Source organism: Bubalus bubalis, chromosome 21 (genome assembly GCF_019923935.1).
Source record: "Bubalus bubalis isolate 160015118507 breed Murrah chromosome 21, NDDB_SH_1, whole genome shotgun sequence".
Taxonomy (NCBI): Eukaryota; Metazoa; Chordata; class Mammalia; order Artiodactyla; family Bovidae; genus Bubalus; species Bubalus bubalis.
In genome coordinates, this window is record NC_059177.1 from 28,096,654 (window position 1) to 28,119,866 (window position 23,213).

Genomic DNA, 23,213 nt, shown 5'->3' on the forward strand with positions numbered 1-23,213 from the left:
AACTTCCAAAACTATGTTGAATAGTAATGGTGAAAGTGGGCACCCTTGTCTTGTTCCTGACTTTAGAGGAAATGCTTTCAATTTTTCACCGTTGAGGATAATGTTTGCTGTGGGTTTGTCATATGTAGCTTTGATTATGTTGAGGTATGTTCCTTCTATTCCTGCTTTCTGGAGAGTTTTGATCATAAATGGATGTTGAATTTTGTCAAAGGCTTTCTCTGCATCTATTGAGATAATCATATGGTTTTTATTTTTCAATTTGTTAATGTGGTGTATTACATTGATTGATTTGTGGATATTGAAGAATCCTTGCATCCCTGGGATAAAGCCCACTTGGTCATGGTGTATGATGAATGGCAAGACATACTTAAAATGATGAAAGAAAATAACCTACAGCCCAGATTATTGTACCCAGCAAGGATCTCATTCAAGTATGAAGGAGAAATCAAAAGCTTTTCAGACAAGCAAAAGCTGAGAGAATTCTGCACCACCAAACCAGCTCTCCAACAAATACTAAAGGATATTCTCTAGACAGGAAACACAAAAATGGTGTATAAAGTCGAACCCAAAACAATAAAGTAAATGGCAACGGGGTCATACTTATCAGTAATTACCTTAAACGTAAATGGGTTGAATGCCCCAACCAAAAGACAAAGACTGGCTGAATGGATACAAAAACAAGACCCCTGCATATGTTGTCTACAAGAGACCCACCTCAAATCAGGGGACACATACAGACTGAAAGTGAAGGGCTGGAAAAAGATTTTCCATGCGAATAGGGACCAAAAGAAAGCAGGAGTAGCAATACTCATATCAGATAAAATAGACTTTAAAACAAAGACTGTGAAAAGAGACAAAGATGGTCACTACATAATGATCAAAGGATCAATCCAAGAAGAAGATATAACAATTATAAATATATATGCACCCAACACGGGAGCACCGCAGTATGTAAGACAAATGCTAACAAGTATGAAAGGAGAAATTAACAATAACACAATAATAGTGGGAGACTTTAATACCCCACTCACACCTATGGATAGATCAACTAAACAGAAAATTAACAAGGAAACACAAACTTTAAACAATACAATAGACCAGTTAGACCTAATTGATATTTATAGGACATTTCATCCCAAAACAATGAATTTCACCTTCTTCTCAAGCGCACATGGAACCTTCTCCAGGATAGATCACATCCTGGGCCATAAAGCTAGCCTTGGTAAATTCAAAAAAATTGAAATCATTCCAAGCATCTTTTCTGACCACAATGCAGTAAGATTAGATCTCAATTACAGGAGAAAAACTATTAAAAAATCCAACATATGGAGGCTGAACAACACGCTGCTGAATAACCAACAAATCACAGAAGAAATCAAAAAAGAAATCAAAATTTGCATAGAAACGAATGAAAATGAAAACACAACAACCCAAAACCTGTGGGACACGGTAAAAGCAGTCCTAAGGGGAAAGTTCATAGCAATACAGGCACACCTCAAGAAACAAGAAAAAAGTCAAATAAATAACCTAACTCTACACCTAAAGCAACTAGAAAAGGAAGAAATGAAGAACCCCAGGGTTAGTAGAAGGAAAGAAATCTTAAAAATTAGAGCAGAAATAAATGCAAAAGAAACAAAAGAGACCATAGCAAAAATCAACAAAACCAAAAGCTGGTTCTTTGAAAGGATAAATAAAATTGACAAACCATTAGCCAGACTCATCAAGAAACAAAGGGAGAAAAATCAAATCAATAAAATTAGAAATGAAAATGGAGAGATCACAACAGACAACACAGAAATACAAAGGATCATAAGAGACTACTATCAACAATTATATGCCAATAAAATGGACAACGAGGAAGAAATGGACAAATTCTTAGAAAAGTACAACTTTCCAAAACTCGATCAGGAGGAAATAGAAAATCTTAACAGACCCATCACAAGCACAGAAATTGAAACTGTAATCAAAAATCTTCCAGCAAACAAAAGCCCAGGTCCAGACGGCTTCACAGCTGAATTCTACCAAAAATTTAGAGAAGAGCTAACACCTATCCTGCTCAAACTCTTCCAGAAAATTGCAGAGGATGGTAAACTTCCCAACTCATTCTATGAGGCCACCATCACCCTAATACCAAAACCTGACAAAGATGCCACAAAAAAAGAAAACTACAGGCCAATATCACTGATGAACATAGATGCAAAAATCCTTAACAAAATTCTAGCAATTAGATTTCTTTTAAAAGGAAACTTTATGTCATGATTGCAAGTGGAAAGCCATTTTGTTCTATAAATAAAAGGCAACAGTAGAAATAAATACATTGAAAGTGTAGAGTTGGTCAGTTTCATCCAGATGCTGTTGCTTGGGGAATACTCTAATCCTGAGTCTTGCTATCTCTTTAAGAACAAAATTATCCTTTGGGATTAGAAGTGAGGATGTTGCCTGGGAGCCCCAGGGGAGATTCTGGGATGCTGGCCCCATGCTAGTCTTCATCTGGATAATGGTCAGTTCATATGCTCAAGCTGTGGAAATACATCAGGATGGACACTTGAATACACAAGATGGACATAATCACATCCTGCATGGTAAACATAGATAACATTTATTTTACAAAACGGTGTTACAAACACTTAGGCTCAAATTGACTCTGTCCCTTAGATACAAGAGCTTCCCTTGGAGGCTCAGATGGTAAAGAATCTGCCTCCAATAAGGGGACACTCAGGTTCAGTCCCTGGGTCCGGAAGATCCCCTGGAGAAGGAAATGGAGAATTCTGTGGCCAGCGGAGCCTGGCAGGCTGTAGTCCATGGAAACACAAAGAGTCTGCCACGACTGAGTGACAGACACTTTGACTTTCTTCGATGAAATCGGACAGGTTGGAGATTGACAGTGGAATGACCTGCTTATCCTGTCAGTCAGGTCCTTGAACACAAACTGCAGTAACGTCAAGTGCTCTGGACCTCATCTTGCCCACTGCTGCCACGAGCCAGTTGGAGCTATATGTTGTGGAGACACTTGAGTTTGGGGTAGAGGAATAAAGGAGCGTTCAGAGGTTAGAGTCCACCACAAGGAGGAATAATCCCATCACTGCTAAAGAATTTCAGGGACTTCCCTGGTGGTCCAGTGTTTAGTCCCCCTGCCAATGCAGGGGGCATGGATTTGATCACTGGTTTGGGAAGACTCCACGTGTGGTGGAACCACTAAGCCCGAGCGCAGCATCTAGAGAGTCAGGGCCAACTCACTGCAACTAGAGAAAGCCTATGTGCAGCAATGAAGACCCGGTGCAGCCAAAGATAAAATAAATAAAAACTTAAAAAAAATAATTTCAGAGGTGAAGAGGTGAATCACAGCCAGGTATCAGGGCATCTATCTTTGATAAAGTTTTGTTTGTTTTGATAAATTTCTGAAAATCTATGCTATATGCATTCCAATTGTAGCTATTTATACTATGCACATTTATCAGTTTATGCATCCCAAACATAGATATTTAAGTACTGCCCCTCAAAGCCCCTCCCACTATCCTCCTCTTTGAAAGAGCATTTTGCAAGCTTTTTTGGTAAGAAATATGTTTTATATAATCCCAGTACAACAATCACTAGTGTGAACGAGTCTCGGTGTATGTGTCTAAAAATTAAGAAAAGGTTCATGAAAGATATTTATCCTTACTACATTCAGAAGTCTGGTGTTTCTATTTAATTCTTTTTCTTTTAATGCTGTTTGCCACCCACTGAGTTGATTTCATGGCTCTCTAAAAGGCAGTGGCCAAGAGTTTGGAAACATTCTGCTGTGGAGGAAAGAACAGTATCTTCCATGTTGAGAGCAGATGTCTTTTCCTGAAATACTCTGGAGTCTGTTGGATCTGTGGATGGCACATCTAAGCCCCAGCCTCTTGCCAAAGAATGGAGTCAGATTTATTAAGGCATATGACTGTATTTACAAAATCTGAGCTCCACTACCTGTCAACTTTCCACTTAGGAACGTCTTGCCGGAGGCAAAGTTCACGGATTCCGTGGGCCAGCAACAGACAGAGGGCATTAGTTAGCGGTCACTTGCGTCATAATGGACTGACTACAGAGGGGACTTAGGTCCAGCCTTCGGAAGCCTGACTTGCTCCTACGTGTGAAGTTCTGGTGTCCAGGGTGGTTTCTCCTCTCAGTAGGGAAAAGTGTATCTGCCTGGCATTTGATGTGACTGCTTCATGTGCCACGCGTGGTGATTGACTTCCAGAGTCTGAGGAGGGAGGGAGTTTGTAAGTTAAACCCACATGGACTTCTGAATTCAGCATCTGTAGAGCCCTGCTAAAGAGGAGGTCTCCCTGTGAAATGTGCAGTTTGTTAAGGACCAAGGCAGGTCCTGCTGGAGTGTCAGCCCCAGAGAACAGGAAAACGTGGATTAAGCTCTGGATTTGCAGTGTTTCAGGACCGAACAGGGTGCCTGCTGACTTGTAAGCAGATTTTCAAGTTACATGACCAGTTTCTGAGAGTAAAACTACAGAAGACCAACATTAGAAGCCTTAAAGGCAGGTGACACTGTGTCATGAGGTCTTGGGGACATTTGATACTTTGACAACACCTCCTCTGGACAGGTGGAATCTGCCAGCTGTCCATACAGGAATAGCATCAGCTTAAAATAGATATATCTCCTCCTGCTAGGGAGAATTCAGGAGTAGAGTTCTATTTTGGGAGAAGCAATATACATATAATGAGGCATAAGAAAATCAGGTGTTCGATTTTTAAGATACCACAATGCATTTTTATAAATTAAACTTCAAGTCACCTACATTTATGAATTCCAGACTTTATATTTTAAGAAAACATTGCTCTTAGTCATATTTAGCAATATGATACAGGAAATGGTGTATTCTCTGGTTAACTCAGTTTCTATGAGATGGAGTACAAGTTTCCTATAGTAGTTGTGCTCTTTGCTTATGAAGCAACAGGCTTTGCTACCGTATTTGGAAAATATTTGACACTGGTCATCTCTGTCCTCTCATTGGGCTTTCCAGGTGCTGCTAGTGGTAAAGAACCTGCCTGCCAATGTAGGAGATATAAGAGGTGTGGGCTCAATATCTGGATTGGCAAGATCCCCTGGAGGAGGGCACAGCAACCCACTCCAGTATTCTTGCCTGGAAAATCCCATGGACAGAGGAGCCTGGGGGGCTACAGTCCATAGGGTTGCACAGAGTCCTCTTGTTGTCTTGGGTCTTAGCACCCATAGGACCCAGGTTTGGCAACATAAAATCAAGAATAATTAAGTTCTAGAAGATGCCTTCACTCCCTTTTATTTTGAATGTGTCATGTTTTTAGATGGGAGTTTAGCCACTATTGTTGCCATGGAATTTTTATACATGCGCCAAGAAATAATTCCGTTGTTTATCAAACCAAGTTGTCAGTGAAGCCATAAACCTTGGTAGAATTTTCTAAGGGCTTCTTTGGAGGGGAATACAAATTAGAGCATTAAGCAAAGAGCTTGGGAAAGGTCTTCGCTGCTCCTTGCCCCTAGATCACACCCAGGATGATAAGTGAGATGATGTTCACAGCCCAACATAGGAAACAGAATTTAATCTTTTTACTGATATCTTCCTGCTAAAATGTTTGAGACTTGCACTTTGTGCTGCATTAGTGAGAAAATACAACAAGCCAAAAATAGATGAATGTCTTCATAGAATTAAATTAAGCTAAAAACAATGCAAACATGAATAACAAGAAATCCAGTAGAAATGTCTTCATAGTTCCTGCTCTATTTTCTAATACTGCTTGTAGAGACTTTAAAATTTGAATTATTAAGCCCTAAAATGGTAAGTAATATAGAGCAACGGTCTTAATTTTTCCTTCGAACCCTTGAACCAAGGAAGGAAACCAAAATTGTTTAGAGACAGGCATTTGGTTGTGTTTCTATTGCCATGCAGCTTAAGAGTAAAATGCTCTCTCTCAAAGGTGGAGGCAGCCTGGACTCACATTGAAAGAGTTTATTTTGAAAAAAAAGTTTTTTTTTGTTAAAGATTTGGAAAGGAGAAGGTAAATCAAAAACAATGCAGTTTCTCTTGCCTTTCAGAATGGGGGATGGCAGAATTCACTCAGTGGACATGTTAAACAATGAGTATGGCCTCTCTTATGCCAACTGAAAGGATTAGTGGGAAACTCTGTGCATAAGTAATTAGCCACTTTTGTTAACATGCATTTGTGATTTTGAATGCATTTAATGTAACATTTTGCTCAGCTTGCTATCCAAACAACAATATACACTCTTCATAAAAGAATGCAATACAGCATCTGTGTTTACTTTAGAGAAAATACCATGACATGTCCTTTAAGGATATTGCAGAAGTTGACCCTAGAATCCGAGTGAAAATAACTTGAGAGGAATCAAAATAGATGTTTCAGGGAACCTTAAGAAAATTTTTTCAAAAGTTAGGTTGTTTTCTTAGTAATAATTTTTTTTCTTCTTTTCCTAAATCAATTTGCATTTATTTTCTTACACACATATCATTCAGTGGAGCAAGAAAACTTTTTTAAAAAACTAGGTTGTTTTCTTAGTAATAATTTTTTTCTTCTTCCCTAAATTAGTTTTCATTTATTTTCTTGTACATGATTCAGTGGAACAAGAAAGTTTTTTAAAAAAAACTAGGTTGTTTTCTTAGTAATAAATTTTTTCTTTTCCTAAATCAGTTTTCATTTATTTTCTTACACACACACGTTGTTTTCTTAGTAATAATTTTTTCTTTTCCTAAATCAGTTTTCATTTATTTTCTTACACACACACATACCCATACACACCCATTCAGTGGAGCATCTAATTCAGAAATAAAAGTCGGTAATTTCTAAAAAGGTAGCTGTCGTCTTAACTGAGGAAAATGTGTTGTTAGCATTCAAGTTCAATTGCTCAATGAAATGGATTTGTCTGCCTCTATCCTGTTTCCCGGGCAGAAGTGGCTTTCTCTCTTCTTTTTTCCCTCTTCCTCACTTCACCCCAGTGACACCTGAGGTTCCATAGCAATCACAGATGATGCTCCTGTAACACAGATGCGGGATTCTGTTCCTTTAGAGCATTGGATTATAAATGACCTGCTTTGCTTTCTTTCCTTCTCTTCCTTTGCTCCTTTTTTTCTCTCTCCCTCCCTCGCTTTTTTCCTCCCTCCCTCCCTTCCTCCATTCTTTCTTTCTCTTCTCATTTACCACCCAGACAGAAGGAATGCCCTGGCCTTGACACAGAGAGAAAAGAACTTCGGTGGTACTGGAAGTGAAAGCATAAAGCTAATTATTGATGGTTTAATGTTACAGACCACCTATAGGTCAGCGCTCCAACTTGAGGTCTTTTGGACCTTTAAGGAGACAGAAATGCCATTTTGATTTAATTTAGGAGAGTCCGGGAAGTAGCAGACACACGGCTAAATGTGCAGATTGGAAATAGGTGACTTTTGCAGGACATTGGGTTCGCATGTATATTTAATAAGCTGATCATGGGGTTCTCCTGATCAGAGCCTGTGGGACCTTTTGTTCAATCATAAGCTAGTGAGATATTCACTGTTGAGGGCTGCCCTCTTGGGTGACCTTCCTGGGGTGAGGTGACCCATGTAGGACCATGTTTCATGTGAGTGCAGACTTGAGGCCACCTTGTGCTATTTTCCTTGGGCTTGTTCCTCCCTTTAGTTCCATTTTGTTTGGGATACTAAAAGTGCTTATGGGAAAAAGAGAACTCCTGGCTGGCAGGTCTCCTTTGTGGAGTGTAACTGGATGGGCACATGGAGAGATGGGGAGAGAGGGCTCCACGTCCCAGGTAGGCTAGTTTGGGGTGACCAGGTGAGTACACACCTGGGCACCCTAAAGGAAAGGTTGGGGACCCAAGTGCTGAGAAAGCCCACTATCCTGAGGCTGCTTTAGCTAGCGTGGTTCATCTGTTATGACATTGTCCCCACAATTGCTCCTGAAGGAGAACGTATTTACGTAGACTCCTGCTGCATTGGTGGTATTGAGCAGCCATGTGTGTGCTGGATAAGAGTAAGCCAGCTGCCTGAGTTGGAATCCAGTGCTGATACAATTAGCTGTATAGCCTTGGGCTAGTTACTTAACTTCTCTGGACTTTTGTTTTCTTGTCTGAAAAAATGAGGACTGTGGCACCCATCTCATAAATTGTGTGCAAATTAGGTGAGTTAATATGTCTCAAAGAGTGTAGAAGCTCTTCCACAAGTTTTTAGCACCCAGAAGGAATTCAATGACATTTTAAATATTATATCATCCTTAGTGGGAGTTTCCATTTGTTGAGCACCTGCTGTAAGTCAGACAGGGAGCTTCATTTTCCTAATGTGTTTTTCATTTAATTCTCCCCACAGCCCTGCAGTAGCAGGTAATCGTGTTCCTACTTTAGAACTGACACCACTGAGACTCCGGTTAAGGCTTTATCTGGGGTCTCTCAACTGGTAGTTGAGGATGACAGTCTTGAAATCTGCATCAGACTCTGTGTGCTCACTGAATGTCACACCTCTGCCCAGCAAGACCCCATGACCATGGCGAAAGGGTGAAGCCTCATTAAGTGAACAAGCATACATCACAACTATATGTGTGTGTCCATGTAGACAAGTGATTTCTCATTTATTTTGTTTTAAAGATGATCAAATGCATCATGCTTGGTTGAAAATACTTGCTGAATTTGGACTTTGAGGCAATCAAAATGTTCAAATCTCAAGTATCTATTTTCTCGCCTTGGATGAAATTTGAAACTCAGACTTGAACCATTTTGGTTTATCTTTTAAGGAATATTTGCTTAATCTATTCAAATAAGTCTTAAGCATCTTGGAGAGGGGTGGCGGGTTTATACATTATATACTTTTGGATCCCTTAGTTTCAGTAAATACTTTGTTTGAGAACATCTGTATTAAAGTAGATACAGAGAGGAAAATGTTATTTTAGTTAATATAGGCGTAAGTACTTATGGGAACTTGTGCACGGCAAGTAGCCAGCAGTGGTCTCACTTGAAGCATAGTAGGAGGGGAGTGGGTTCTGAGATCTTTTTCTTTATTAAAATAAATATACGGTTCTCTTTTTAAATATTTACTGAATTACGGCTGCCCAAGTTGCAAAGTTATGTGTAGCTAATACAATTATTGAAACCGAAATTTTCAAACAAAAAAGACAGGTCTCCTTCCTTCTTCTCCTCTCCTCCTCCTGTGTTGGAGGTAAGTGATGATTCAGCCTGGTAGGCATCCTTCTCTGTGAATACACAGAAATAGAAACACATGCACACATGGGACATTCAATGTTTCTTTTCACTTTTGGATCATTTTCTTTTTGCAGTTGAACCCTGCTTGTTCCGCAGTTTGCTTTCTTTACCTGTGTGTCGTGCACAGGTCTCCGGGAGGTAACACAGATGAGTCATCAACTGTAATAAACACATCCTGTATCATCACATGGATGTGACCCCAGCTTATTCGAAGCTACATGTATCGATATATCTTCTCAGTGTTTTTACATTTTTGGACCTACCGACATCGCTGTCATTACATCCCTGTGGATCTTCCCTTTGGACCTGGTGCAGTAGGTACCCTACATACAAACCCTCAAGTTGCAAACTTTGAAAGGCTCAAACGTGCCCCTGTGTGCCAGACGTTGTGCAGTACTGCCACACTTCTCAAGGTTCTGTACTGTAAGATGATAAGTGTTTCCTTTTTGTGTTAGTTTTTATGTGTTATTTGTGTGAAAAGTATTATAAACCTCTTAAAGTACAGTACTGTGTAGCCAGTTGTGTTAGTTAGGTTCTTTGGCTAACTTTGTCAAACTTACAAACAAACTGGACTTAAAAACATGCTCTCAAAAGAGAACTCATTCACACTGTATTTGGACTTTAAAAAGCTGAATGTGTGCTGTACATTCATACAATTTTGACATTTTATTTTCCACAATGAGAAAATGTTTATTTGTGATCAGAGATAAAATTTCACATAAAAGATACAGAACTAGATGATCATAAATTGAGACCCACACACAGACACACCATACCAACTTCATGGCTGGTATGAGAAGACATAGCTTCTAAAAGCAGAGCCACATTAATTCAAAGACTAAAGTAACATAAGGATAAAAACTAAAGAGCCTCCTGAAGAAAGTGAAAGAGGAGAGTGAAAAAGTTGGCTTAAAACTCAGCATTCAAAATATTAAGGTCATGACATCCAGTCCCATCACTTCATGGCAAATAGATGGGGAAACATGGAAATAGTGACAGACTTTTATTTTGGGGGCTCCAAAATCACTGCAGATGGTAACTGCAGCCATGAAATTAAAAGACACTTACTCCTTGGAAGGAAAGTTATGACTAACTTAGCATATTAAAAAGCAGATACATTACTTTGCTGACAAAGGTCCATCTAGTCAAAGCTATGATTTTTCCAGTAGTCATGTATGGATGTGAGAATTGGACTATAAAGAAAGCTAAGTGCCAAAGAATTAATGCTTTTGAACTGTGCTGTTGGAGAAGACTCTTGAGAGTCCCTTGGACTGCAAGGAGATCCAACCAGTCCATCTTAAAGGAAATCAGTCCTAAATACTCATTGGAAGGACTGATGCTGAAGCTGAAACTCCAATACTTTGGCCACCTGATGCAAAAACTGATTCATTTGAAAAGACCCTGATGCTGGGAAAGATTGAAGGCAGGAAGAGAAGGGGATAACAGAGGATGAGATGGTTGGATGGCATCATGACTTGATAGACATGAGTTTGAGTAAGCTCCAGGAGTTGGTGATGGACAGGGAAGCCTGGCATACTGCAGTCCATGGTGTCGCAAAGTCGGACCCAACTGAGCAACTGAACTGAACTGAAAGTAACATAACTGAGTTCATTGCTGATATTGTGGGATTCTGTAGTAAAATATAATATTTAAAAACATGTGGTCATGGCATGGGGAGTGTTTTTGTTTTAAAAACAGGAAAAACTGACAAACACACTGAGAGAAAACCATCAGTTCTCTTTGCCTACTCAGCTGCCTGAGAAAAGAACACACAAAGCCACATACAAATACACATATGCACATACTCATTCATGTACGTATACACATGGTTCTTTGTACAGAGAAGAGTCCCAAAGGAATATTACTTACGCTCTTGCATAGACCTATTTGTCTGTGTACAGGCATATGTATGAACTTGACATTTTATACTTGGGCAAACCTCAGACCCCAGAATTCATTCCCCACTCTACACACACAAAAAAGGCATTTTACTAAAATAAAAACAATTGCAGGTTGCTTCTGGTGTGTTACATGGAAGCTTTGGATACTGCAAAGGTGGACATATTGTGTTTGAAAATTCATTTGAAGCAACTTTTATTGCCATGAAGTAAGGTAGAATTCACGGAGAAGGCAATGGCACCCCACTCCAGTACTCTTGCCTGGAAAATCCCATGGATGGAGGAGCCTGGTAGGTTGCAGTCCATGGGGTCGCGAAGAGTTGGACACGACTGAGCGACTTCACTTTCACTTTTCAGTTTCCTGCATTGGAGAAGGAAATGGCAACCCACTCCAGTGTTCTTGCCTGGAGAATCCCAGGGATGGGGGAGCCTGGTGGCTGCCGTCTATGGGGTCACACAGAGTAGGACACGACTGAAGTGACTTAGCAGCAAGGTAGAATTCAAGCCAGTCTCTGGAAAACTAGCAGCAGTAATGAAACATAGTTATTTATGGAGAATCAGCACACCACAGGAGAAGGCACTGGCACCCCACTCCTGTACTCTTGCCTGGAAAATCCCATGGACAGAGGAGCCTGGTAGGCTGCAGTCCATGGGGTAGCTAGAGTCAGACACAACTGAGCAACTTCACTTTGACTTTTCGCTTTCATGCATTGGAGAATGAAAGGGCAACCCACTCCAGTGTTCTTGCCTGGAGAATCCCAGGGATGGGGGAGCCTGGTTGGCTGCCATCTATGGGGTCGCACAGAGTCGGACACAACTGAAGCGACTTAGCAGCAGCAGCAGCACACCACAAACATGGTACACAAGGAGATCCGTGTGCATTTGTTCTTTCATTTTCTTTCATCAGACTGATGAGTCTATTTTGAGTCTTAGACTGGAGGTCAAGAAATTGCCTAAAGGGCCATAGAAGAGGCCCCAGCGCTACTTGAGTAACAACACCATTTGGATGGGGTCCAATCAACCGTCTTGTCTTTGTGTCGCATTCCGCTGTGTAGGGAATCGTGACGTCAAAGGGTCATTTGAGTCGTTGATGAATAAGGTATCATTCAGTGAGTGATGGGAAGTGCAGGGACTGGCTGAGAGGGCCTGGGTTAACCATGTAGCTCTCTGTTCACCAAGAACTCACGGTATTGTTTTTCCTGTGTTCACGAATGAACAAAGAATCCTGTAAAAGAATCTTTCCATTTTACTCACCGAAGTATGAATGGTGCTCATATTCAATGGGAAAAAACAAGATATGGCAAGGGAAACTGGCTTCTCACCAGTCACCAGAACAGCTTGGATTCTTGGCTGCTATTAGTTTATCTTTTAAAAAAGAGGGGGAAGTCATCCGTATCCTTAATGTATTGACAAATTTTTAGCACTTCATCAGTCAGTCTGTCTCTTTCTCTCTTTAAGCTTCTTTTTGGCTGGCCTTTTTTTGTTCTGAAACTCGGTGTCACTCCCTTTTCCTTTCACCTACATATTTACTCCTAAAGGAATCTTATATTTTCTTGTCCTCTGTGAAATGGGAATAATTATAGTAACTGCAGCCACTTCATAGGCGTAGTTGAGGACTGTGTTGTGCAGGATCCCAGGAGTAAACAGACAGCACACTTGAACCGTGAACTTCCTGATGTTCAAGCTGGTTTTAGGAAAGTCAGAGGAACCAGAGGTCAAATTGCCAACATCCGCTGGATCATGGAAAAAGCAAGCGAGTTCCAGAAAAACATCTCTTTCTGCTTTATTGACTGTGCCAAAGCCTTTGACTGTGTGGATCACAATAAACTGTGGGAAATTCTGAAAGAGATGGGAATACCAGACCACCTGACCTGCCTCTTAAGAAACCTGTATGCACGTCAGGAAGCAACAGTTAGAACTGGACATGGAACAACAGACTGGTTCCAAATATGAAAAGGAGTACGTCAAGGCTGTATATTGTCACCTTGCTTATTTAACTTCTATGCAGAGTACATCATGAGAAATGCTGGGCTGGAAGAAGCACAAGCTGGAATCAAGATTGCCGGGAGAAATATCAATAACCTCAGATATGCAGATGACACCACCCTTATGGCAGAAAGTGAAGAAGAACTAAAGGGCCTCTTGATGAAAGTGAAAGAGGAGAGTGAAAAAGTTGGGTTAAAGCTCAACATTCAGAAAACTAAGATCATGGCATCCGGTCCCATCACTTCATGACAAATAGATGGGGAAACAGTGGCTGACTTTATTTTTTGGGGCTCCAAAATCACTGCAGATGGTGAATGCAGCCATGAAATTAAAAGATGCTTACTCCTGGAAGGAAAGTTATGACCAACCTAGACAGCATATTAAAAAGCAGAGACATTACTTTGTCAACAAAAGTCTGTCTAGTCTTGGACTACAAGGAGATCCAACCAGTCCATCTTAAAGGTGATCAGTCCTGGGTATTCATTGGATGGACTGATGCTGAAACTGAAACTCCAGTACTTTGGCCACCTGATGCAAAGAGTTGACTCATTTGGAAAAGACCTTGATGCTGGGAGGGATTGGGGGCAGGAGGAGAAGGGGATGACAGAGGATGAGATGGCTGGATGACATCACCGACTCAATGGACCTGAGTTTGAGTGAACTCCGGGAGTTGGTGATGGTCAGGGAGGCCTGGCGTGCTGCAATTCATGGAATCACAGAGTCAGACATGACTGGGTGACTGAAATGAACTGAACTGAACTGATGGTTTTTCCAGTAGTCCTGTATTGATGTGAGAGTTAGACTATAAAGAAAGCTGAGCACCGAAGAATTGATGCCTTTTAACTGTGGTGCTGGAGAAGACTCTTGAGAGTCCCTTGGACTGCAAGGAGATCCAACCAGTCCATCCTAAAGTAAATCAGTCCTGGGTGTTCATTGGAAGGACTGATGTTGAAGCTGAAACTCCAATACTTTGGCCACCTGATGCAAAGAGCTGACTCATTGGAAAAGACCCTGATTCTGGGAAAGATTGAAGGCAGGAGGAGAAGGGGACGACAGAGGATAAGATGGCTGGATGGCATCACCAACTCAGTGGACATGATTTTGGGTAAACTCCGGGAGTTGGTGATGGACAGGGAGGCCTGGCGTACTGCAGTTCATGGGGTTGCAAAGAGTCAGACACAACTGAGCGACAGAACTGAATTGAACTGAACTGAACAGTTGCAGTGGAATCAATCAGGAGAGGTTAGTGAGGAACTTTCTCAAGGGTGTGAGGAGAGTGTAGGGCAGGGGTTAGCAAACTTTTTCCATTGGGGTCCACATAGTGGATATTTTCAGCTCTGGGGCCACGTGGCCTCTGTTTGAGCTCCTTAACTCTGCAGTTCTGGTGAGAAAGCAGCCATGGACAGCATTTACCTGAAGAGATGTGGCTTCCAGTAAAACTTTATTAACAAAAGGAGGCTTTGGGTTGAGTCTGGCTCATAGGCCACGTTTTGTCCACCCCTAGTAGAGGGATGCTTAGGTGATGGGGTGGTATCCAGGGCTAGGAGCTGTGCTGAGACCAGCTTTGGCTTGAAGCACTGGAAGGAAGTACAGAAGCCAGGAGGAGGGGGTGCTGCGGAGCGGGCTGCCGAGACCTGAGCCTTATCTCTAGAAAGATGGTGTGGACCCCCACAAGGAGGGTGCTGTGGACAGATATGCAGGGATCATCTCTCCTCTGTCTTTGGCTTCTCCTCTGGTGTGCCCTGTGACTGAAGCCCGCCGAGCTAGGGGCCTGGTGCCCCGTTCTGTGATGGAAGTCCTCCCCGGGATCAAAGAGCAGGCCGGGAGAAGGCAGGCCTGACCCTGGCAGGTGGAGTCAGTGAGACACAGGCCCGCAGTCACCAAGTGTGGCGTCCCTCGGCACAAAGGGCTCTGTAAACATTGTTTTCCTGTTGTTGTTTATTAATCCCAGTCATCATAAACATCTGCGTGTCTGATTACATGTAGGGTTTACATGCATTCTTTCCATTTACAATCTTTTAAAGAGTCAGTGAGTAAAGAGAGCTTGAACAGAAGGTTCATCAGAGACCTGCTCAATGCTGAGATTCGTCATGTAACAGCTTCTAATCCCCTGGCCCAGTCATGCGCTCCTCCAGACTTTTCTTTTTGCAAGGATGCTTTTGGAAAGACATTCCACTAAGCTCTCAATTGGGCTTTGAAAGCAAGGAAGGTCATGTTTGCCAGAATGAATGAATGAAAATTAACCTTTTATCGAATTTCAGGTGTCAACAATGCATGAGTGAGTACGTCCATTTAAGGAAAGCATTATGTGAGTTATGTCCCCAAATACCACATTTCAGATTAAAGTAAGGCCAGCAAAATGAATGACTTGATAACCTTGCCATCCTCACTAATAGATGCGCTGAAAATAGGTGTCTTGGGAATGTGTATTGTGCTTGATTCATCCTGATTTCTTTTCTCTTTTAAAAAAAATTATTCATTAAAGTTACTTTTATTGGTATCTATTAGTTGCATAATATTACATAAATTTTATAATGTGTACATTAGGGTGATTTCACAGAGTTTAAAGGTTATACCTGACTTACAATTATTATAAAACACTGGATATATTCCCCCATGTTGTACAATTTATCCTTGTAGCTTATTTTTTACCTAATAATTGGTACCTCTTACTCCTCTAGCCCTATACTGTTTCTCTCCTCTCCTGATTATTTTTAACTCATAATTCATTTTTGTAATGTGTTCTCTAGCAAATGTACTTATCTCCAGGACCTGACTTCTTTATTTGTAGCTCTCAAAGCTATCACCCTAAATGCTTAGTGACCCACACGAACAAGATAGCAATTCTGTAAAGTCCACTTTGGCAGGAACTGGCCTTGGTTTTTACCAACAAGTCTATCTAGTCAGTGAATTTAATCAAGCAAAATAATAAAAGGCTAATGATTTCAGCAGACTTTTCAAGGAACTTATGTTTGATGTTGGCAGTTGTATTCTGATAAATTATCCTTAAAATATAATTTCATAGTATTTTGGAGCTTCAGAATTCTCCTTGCATCACCCTGAAAACTTGTTTTTCTGCCTTTTTTTTAAGTTTGGATCATTTATTTATGTTTACATTCAGAGAAAGACATAAGGAAAGTGCCCACTGCAAGCCAGCACTGTGGCATTGCTGTTGGGCACACTGCAGCTGGAAGCTATGTGCAGCTGTCTTGACTTGTAGGTGAGTGATGAGGGCAGAATGCACTCAGATCTGGAGGGTGCAGTTTGGCTCATTCTGTATCACTTATTTAGGTGGAGGACCATCCTTTTAGATCAGCTTTAGTTTTCAGTGGCTTTGATAACGCTTCTCATTAGGTATGTTAACTGCATTGTTTTAATCAGTCTCAATTTGGACTTCTTTCTCCCATCCTTAACACATGACGGAGTGCAGTCCCCAGTTTGAAGTCAGGGGGTAGGGATAAAGGAACAATTTTGGCAGAAAATAAGCGGCGTGTATACCTGTGTTTGTGTGTGTGCAGATGTGCAAACACGTGTAATTTCTTCTAAAGGACATACAGTTACTGCAGAATGATAGCAAGATAACTAAAGATATTTTGGTTGGCTTTTTCTCTCCTTTTTTCTCTCTCCTTTCTTCCTTATCCCACTGTGCCTCTTCCCTCCCTCTGTAATATTCCACCCTCACTTTCAGATTACATCAGCCTTTAAGTGTTCTTGGCAGTCAGACATACATTTAAGAGGGTTGCTGCTGAGTTATGAATCGGAAATTGATTTTGATCAACATACACAGAGGATTGTATTAACAACTGGATGATCCTTGGAGACCAGTTCATTTGGCCTCCTGTTGGTGTAGTGAGAAAGTGGGCTGGAACCAGGCTTTACAACTGAGGTGCATGAATGCAACAGTGCTTTTTGTCACCTGCTTTTCTGTCTCTTCATTCTGAACTTACTAAGTTTTCCTGCTTCTGTAAACACTTTGTCTTTTAAACACATGTCCCAGTTTTGGCCCACCTGTCAACATGATCAAAGCTGCTGATGAGTTTTCCATTTGACTTGACTGCTGTTTCTCAATTTTCTCCTTGAGAATGGCACTGGAATTTCTGGGAGAAAACGATGAGCTGAGTGTTCTAGAAGCAACTTTTTCTTGCGTGGCTCTTTCTTGAGCTTGGCACAGGTGTTAGTTGGGAAAGAGGACTTACCTTAGAAATGGGATCTCCAAGCACTCTTGGAAGTGTGAGATGTTATACTTGAGTTGGTCTTGCAAGGCTGACTTTTTCAGAAGGTTCCAGGCACCTTTGTAGTCTGTGAATAACACACATATTGTAGTTGTGAGCCACCTCAAGAATTACAAGTGTAATTATAAACCCAGTTCTTCCTTTTAAGTACAGTATAATGCCGTTTGTGTTCATTGTTTTTATCAACGATCATGGTAAATTACAGAAGTACTAGTTTGTGCGATAAAAGATGAAATTCTTCAGAGCTTGGAGATTGTCTGTGTATTATAAGTTATAACTTATTTAAAAAGTTATTAACTTTTTTCCTCCTTTCTTTAAAAAACCATCACTTTGCTCTCTCGTCCCACACTTCAAAGGAGTGACAACTTATCTTTGCTCTTTGGGGAGCTGAGAGGTAGAAAACTCAGTTGTATTTGGCAGCTGCTCCAGTAGGTCTTGTGTTATAAATGAAGTCTTTGTTCAGTGTAGGACCGAACTGCCAGAGGTAGAAGGAGCTAGATGCAGGTAGGAGAAACCTAACTTTGGTTTAAAAACCACCTTCTTTTCTCTTCCGTTGAGTCAGTGTTGGTTGGTCCCTTTTGGCTGTTTTTCAGTCATCAGAGTGCTTATTTGTTTGTTTTCTGTGTTGGCCACTCGGCATATGGGATCTTAGTTCCCAGACCAGGGGTCGAACCCATGCTCCCTGCAATGGAAGCCTGGGTTCTTAGCCCTGGGACCGCCAGGGAAGTCCCGTCAGTATGCTCGTTTGACTGAACTCATTTCTTTTCTTTGTGTTTTGGGAGAAGTGTCAGGGAAGGAGGCTGAGCCGAGATTCCTCAGCTACACAGGCTCCCGCTGCCTAATTAAGATGGTCAAGTACATACCCTGTTGGGTTTTAGAAGCTTTATCCAGCTTTAGCCAAGAAGGCACTTCTACCCTGGGGCAGGTTTTCTCCGTGCTGAGGAGATTAGCAGTCAAGAGGCTCCGAGAGGGGGCTGAGAATGTACTTAGAGCACAGCCTTTAGCCCTGGAGGGTAATTAATGTTGGACATTTTTTTCTTTTCCTTTAGAGGCCGAGTGTCAAATATCAGACAGGGGTAGAGTCAGCTCACTTATGCAGACAACTGTTACTTCTCTGTGATGTTAGGGTGAGGGGTATTTGCCCTTTTAATTTCAGGCCTTCCTGCCTCCCGTGACTGCTCAGGTCCAGAGGATGCACTGAGTCCAGCTGCACCCTCTACCTGGCCGCTGGAACTGTGTGTCTGTGGCAAGGCAGGGGTGAACTGCTCGTCTTGAGTGGGGTGGAAAGCCTTTAATATTTGCTGAGATTTTTTTTTTTTTTAAGTGTCATAGCATGGGTTACTTTGAGGGCCTGGTGTGATAACAACCCATGGCCGTCAGAGGGGTAAATTTGTATCTTTTTTGGCCTTTTAAAAAAAAGCCTTATAAAAGGTAATTTTGGAGGGCTTGTATAGATTTGGAAGACTGAAAGTGGCCCATAACATTGATATTTCACCATTGAACAGGGGTTTACACTCTGTAAAGGGCAAGATAGTAGATGCTTTGGGGGCCACACAGCCCCTCGAAACTAATCAGCACAACAAACTCTTAGTGTTTAAATAGCCATAGACAGTACGTAAGCATATGGGTATGGCTAGGTCCAGTGAAACTTTACTGAAAAACAAACAAACAAACAAAAAACCAATACCAACAGGTGTAGGTATTGTAGGCTGTGGTTTGTTCAGCTCTGCTAGAAAATACTGCTGCTGATTTATAGATCTGGCTTTACATAGATTTTATCTCAGGGACCAGTCTGGGCCTTCCTTTCCCTCCTGGTGCTCTGGGGCCCCGACATTCCAGATTATCACTTGCTACACCTTGCAATAAAAGTGACCAATCCTGGGCTGCATCCTGCATACTCTGCCCTTCCCTGGAGCTGAAGACCCTGGAGATCCCATCTAGCTGTCTGGTCTGGGGCCTTCTACTTCTGTGGAAGGTCACCTTTGGATCTCAGAGAGACCTTTGGGGCAAGGAAGACAGCTCCAGTTTGTACTGGTTTCCCCACCAATCAACAAGCTCCACATCTTGCTGTAGACTTGGGAGATAAGCCACAGTTCTGGAGGCAACTGCAGAGAAGAGCAGAAAGCTTCTCTTTTGCTGATTGGCTTGTGACTTGGTTTATCCACAGTCTCCATCATGAAAGCTCTAGTCTTTTCAAAACTGCAGAAGTTTTTCCATGTGTCTCCTTAAACTCTTGAAAAATGAAGTCCCTCAGTCATGTCCGACTCTTTGCGACCCCATGGACTGTAGCCTACCAGGCTTCTCCGTCCATGGGATTTTCCAGGCAAGAATACTGGAGTGGGTTGCCATTTCCTTCTCCAGGGGATCTTCCCGACCCAGGGATTGAACCTGGGTCTCCCGCATTGTAGGCAGATGCTTTTACTCTCTGAGCCACCAGGGAAGTCTCAAACTCTTGAAATCCAAGCAAAATATATGTGGTGCTTTCTCAAGTGCAGGAAGGAACTGGCGTTTTTTAATCGGAAAGTGTGGGAAGAAGCCTTTTGCAAATCACGCCATTCCCTCTTTGCCAGGCCCCTCTTCGATTGATTGTTAAATGTCTCCTTTTTGTACTTCTGGGGCCCTGCTCACAGTGACTCCGTGTGCCTGTAACTGGGGCACAACCAGCAGTGCTTACTGCTGTCATTCGTACTATGACAGATGGAATGTACATTGTGATTTATGGGGGGTTGTTCACAGAGATGAGGAGGTAGCTTGATTCTCTGCCATCCATGTGAGGTCCAGGGATCCCTGAAAGAAGAGCGCATCTGAGGGATAGAGGAAAGCTCGTAATATTTCTAAACTTTGTGATGAATTGATCTGGGACTTCTTTTCTTTTCTCTAATCAGCCGGAGTCCCCTACAATAAAACATAGCATTGGATTTCCACCCAGTGATTTCGGAGTTAGCAAAACTCCCATTTTGACCAAGTGGACTTTGATCTTTGGGAAGAACTGATTAAAATCTTTGAAAGAGGGATCAGAGGTACAGAAGACAATCCACCTGACCACCCATGAAATTGATCAAAAGTTAGAAAACACACAGCTATGAGCAAACAGATTGGATGTTTGTTTTTTATTGTCTTGATTATCGGGTTTGAAAAGAGAGACTGCCCTCGGAGACCTGACTCCTCACTAAGCACTCCAGCTCGCCGCTCTGTAAAAGGCAGATGCTCAGTGAAGCGATTCTTGAGATCTTTTTTTGGTATGAGCTAAAATTCTGTTGACACAAACCTGATGAATTTTCCGAACCCCACTGTCCCTTGCTCACTTAGGTGCCAAATTACCTGGCACACTTTCCCCAAACCTAAGCCCCTATTCCAGTCTCCATCCTGCCCTGTGTCAGTGCAGATGCCCACCTGTGCTCAAGGGAATGGGTCATCCCTGTCTTTTCTGGAAGCACGTGTGTCCCTCTCAGCTTTCACAGAGCTGCCTCTGCTCCCTGGGTTCTGAGCAGCCGACTAAGGGATGAACTCGGGGCCGAGTCTGTTGATGGAGCGCGGACCACCTGTTTGTGGAGATCGAATTCTCTGACCCTTCTTGCTGGGGCAGCTGTGGCTTTGATTGAAAAGGTATGCAGAGCTGACTTCAACCCAGTGGCACTGGTCTTTGAAAAATGTCCTTCGCCGCAGCCCCTGCGGCACGTGTTTGCTTATGGATTTCGCCTTTTCTTAGAAGTGAGCACGAGGCTTGGGCTGGATTGCCCGTCGCTGAAGGCATCTACTCTGATGAGTCTTCTACTAATATGTTTAAGGATTTATAAGGAAAACAGAGTTGTTCTTAAATAAAAGGGACATCGACGTACAAAGCAGTAATGGTTGCTGCTATCTGTTTTTGGAGATAAGGGTTTTGTCAGAGAGGCACGATTTATGGTGAGAATACCGAGTAGCTACCGTGGCAGGTAATAAATCACTTTTCTCACCACTGGGTATTGAGAAGAAAGGGCTACAAAGACCTTTTAGAGAGGGGAAAAGTAAAAGCACCCTGGAGCATTTATACATGACGTATATAGAAACTTTGCAAGAGAGCTGAGATTGTGGGTATATAAGTTGTTACGTGAAATGTCTTCCTTTCATTTTGAGGAAGGTGGAATCTTCCTTTGAGAAAATCTTACTTTGAGAAAATGGAATCTTAGAAACCTCAGTCCATATCTGGGATGGAGTAAGTGATGCTTTTTAATTTAGAGTTTTCGTGCAAGTTGAAGAGGTAACTATGATAAAGATCAGGACCCTTATCTTGGTCTTCTGCATAAGTTTTCTTACCATCCACAGCCAGCCAGGTAGATTTGAAAAAGAAAAAAGAAAATCAAATGCAAATGCATTTGTAAGATGTTAAGGGTGAGAACAAAGCAGGCACCTTAAGAGAGTTTTTAGGAACATCTTGGAAGGTGAGAGTCCAGAGAGGGATTTTGGAGCTTGAGGTCTTCTTTCCCGGGCACTTTCATCCTCTCTACTTCCTCTTCCTCCTCCTCCAGTCTCGGTGCTAGTGGAACATGATACCTTTACCCCTCCGATGGATGGGGCCTCCTGCCGGCCTCCACCAATGCTTCTTTTTGGATAGGGAGCCTCTGGTCAGTCACAGACTGGCCTTTGAGGAAACCCAAATTTAGGCAGCTGGAGTGATAGATTTCCTTACAGAGGACTCGTCCTTTTCCAGAGGGTTTTGTTAAAGCAGAGGTCTGTGGGCCGTGAGCGTGTGGGTTCATGCAGCATTCATTATATTACAGAGAGTCTGGGGACAGGTAAGGTACAAATGTGAGGACTCCTGTGCCACCTAGCATGAAATCAGCCATCAGTCTTTTCTAAGAATTGAATACACGTGCAGCCTTTACTCTGTGTGTGCATACATGCAAAGTCTCTTCAGCTGTGTCGAACTCTTTGTGACCCTATGGACCATTGTCCACCAGGCTCCTCTGTCTACGGGATTCTCTAGGCAAGAAAACTGGAGTGGGTTGCCATGTCCTCCTCCAGGGGATCTTCCCCCACCCAGGGATCGAACCTGCATCTCTTACTGTCTCCCGCATTGGCAGGTGGGTTCTTTACCACCAGTGCCACCTGGGAAATCCACAGAAAAAAGGAAATATCCCTGTAATTATGGCCATAAAAATATCAGGTCTCCATTTTGTTAACGTTCCTTGCCTCTTCTGGATGGTATATGCTCTGTGAGTTGGTCAGGCAGTGTTTCTTTAGCTGTTCATTCACTTGTTCATTTGCTTATTCATTCATTCAAGAAGCATTTGAGGCCCTCTGCCTGCAGTTACTGTCCTCAGAGCCACTATCCAGCAGAGAAGAAAACAAGAGTCCTCTCTTCTGGGGCTTACATCCTAGTAAGATGTAAGGATCCTGGAGCTTACATCCTCAAGATCTTGCCAGGGCTTACATCCTGGCAAGAAGCAAAGCCAAATATATCATGTGTCAGCTGGATCTTAATCCCTGGAAGCAGGTTGGGGGTGGAAGGTTAATAGAGCATCCATAGTGTTCTCCACCTCTTGGTGTCAGTGACTCCTGGCTTCCTTTGCCTGTCATTCTGGCTGAAGGTTTGTGGGGGCCGAGCAGGACCGTGGTTCCCATGTACAGATAGGGAAATCAAGGCACAGAATTTAAGGGACAGGTAAGGTGACACAGAAAGTAGATGTCAGGCCACCCAGAAACCCTCCTCTCAACCTCCTGAGAGTGCCTTATCTCCACCACTGCCACCTCCAGCCCGGCACCTGGCTTAGCTCAATGAGTATCTCTTTGAAGTTGATCCTTGAAGGCACTGTGCCCTGTACTGGGGAGGAAACACAAAGGTAAATTCAGGTCCTTCCTGGAGGTGTCCCCGTCCAGTGAGGAGGGCCACTGGTATGCACTCTG

At 42.4% G+C, this 23,213-nt stretch overlaps 1 protein-coding gene across 2 annotated transcripts in view; it reads left to right on the plus strand.

The window, feature by feature from the left end:
* Nucleotides 1–23,213, plus strand: part of PDZRN3 (PDZ domain containing ring finger 3) — a 272,619-nt gene that overhangs the window by 41,429 nt on the left and 207,977 nt on the right. The window lies entirely within an intron of this gene.